We start from the raw sequence: 2049 nt of genomic DNA, 5'->3' as shown, positions 1-2049 counted from the left end.
ACTGTGAAATTCCCGGACGAGCTCACCCCCAAAAATATTCACCAGTGATGGTGATGGATAAATATTCACCAGTGATGGTGATTGATAAATATTCACCAGTGATGGTGATGGATAAATATTCACCAGTGAGGGTGATGGATATGGATCATGATTATGATCAAGTTATAATGAGCATGACTCAAGTTGGGGAGACACGACAGAGGGACAGTCCAATGGTTAACTGCCAGGACTTGTCGGGTTGGCTCTATAACCGACAGATGATATCATCAGCCACTAGGGACAGACATTCATCATATGCATACTATTTGAATTGTTTGAGATTGCCTATTTGACTGCATATTACTTGCTAATTGTCTAACTGCCTTATTTGTCCCTATTTGTATATTTCTTGTCTGATATAACTGTGTTTGCTACATTACACTCCTGCTGGTGGTTGGGAGGTGAGAAGGAATTGGAAAGGGAAGTATTAGTTAGACTGAAGAATCTTTAGTCAGATACCCTTATATGGTTTAGCTTGTTTATAAGCTTTGATATTATCTGGAGGAAGTTCTAGGATTGCCTTTGGCTTTTCTCCATTATTATGTATTATATATGTGGAAGCTGTTACCATGCTGGGGACCTCTGGTTCTCACCCATGCGGATTTTGTGGTTTTCAGATGCAGGACGTGAGGTTTCCCACTGAGGCATACTGGAGACTTCTAGATTTGCGAAGATCCTTTGTTCTCGGGGCTATGTTTTGGTTTATATGTTTTGCTTAGATACTTTTATCTCCATTAAATAATACAAACTGTGATGACTCCTCTTATGAGAGATTTTGGAGAATAGGTTTTCTGTATTTGTGTCCCTTTGGGGTTTTTCCTTATTTTTATCATATGTATATATTGCTATGCTCGGACCGGTTATCTTCGCAGCCGGATCTTGAGTCTTGATATTCTTGTTTTTGACACTCCTTTGTATATATATAATCTCGCGTTGGTTTATCCTTGCTCGTTACATTATCGATCGGAGTGTTGCGCTTTAGAGTTGCAATTTTTGTTTACCCCTTTTTCTACAAAGGCTCCTAGTTATAATCAGTCATTCATACTACTATACGTACTAATTTTTATTTTAGAGGTCGTAATACCTTGCCATCTCTAAATTATGACTTAAGCATATGACTCTGTATGGTAGGGTGTTACATTATGGTATCAGAGCAGTTCGTTCTTGTAGAGCCTGAGGGATGGACTGACTATGCTTCTGTGCATTCTCTGTATGTGTGTTATGTGCTATTAGTATATCTGCTTGATATAATTGGCATAAACTTCACGAGCATGCATTTGGGACTTTGAAGCACTAGACTTCCGATATTGAGACTGATCAACTTAATATCGATTGTTTGGTGTGTATAGGAACCATGATCAACTTAATATCGATTGTTTGGTGTGTATAGGGACCAGATGGCGCCTCGTTGACGCGGTAGAGGCCGTGGGAGAGGTCGTACTAATGCTCGTGCGCTGGAGATTAATCCTAATGACCCGGTGAACTTTATGACTGCGTTGGAGAACATGGCTGCTGCTATGCAAGCCACTGCTGAGGCTCTTGGTCAACAGATGAACAACCATGGTAATAATGGAGGTGGAGTTCAGGGCCCGATGACACTGGCAAACTTTTTGAAGGTTAATCCACCTAAGTTCAAGGGAACTGCTAGTCCGACGTGTGTGAAAAGGGCAACCGCTGAGAAAGGGAGTCACAAAGGATCATTCCCATAGAACCGAGGGAAGAGCTTTGCGCCTAGAGGTCCGTCTTTCAAGAGGGAAAACTCTTTTAGGAGGCCCAACAACAACAACTCCCAAGGAAAGAAGTTTGGGAAGTAGCCTCAGAATGATCAAGCTTGTACTAGGTGTGGAAGTCACCATCCGGGAGCACCATGCAAGGCCGGATGGGGTTTGTGCTACAATTGTGGAAAGGCGGGGCATAAAGCCGCAAATTGTCTGGAGAAGCAGAAACAAGGTGCTGGAAAGGCACAACAGACTGGTCGGGTGTTCACCACCTCAGCTATAGGTGCCGAGA

This window comes from Arachis duranensis, chromosome 9 (assembly GCF_000817695.3).
Source record: "Arachis duranensis cultivar V14167 chromosome 9, aradu.V14167.gnm2.J7QH, whole genome shotgun sequence".
Lineage (NCBI taxonomy): Eukaryota > Viridiplantae > Streptophyta > Magnoliopsida > Fabales > Fabaceae > Arachis > Arachis duranensis.
The sequence above is the reverse complement of the archived record's forward strand: the minus strand, read 5'-3'. Positions refer to the sequence as shown.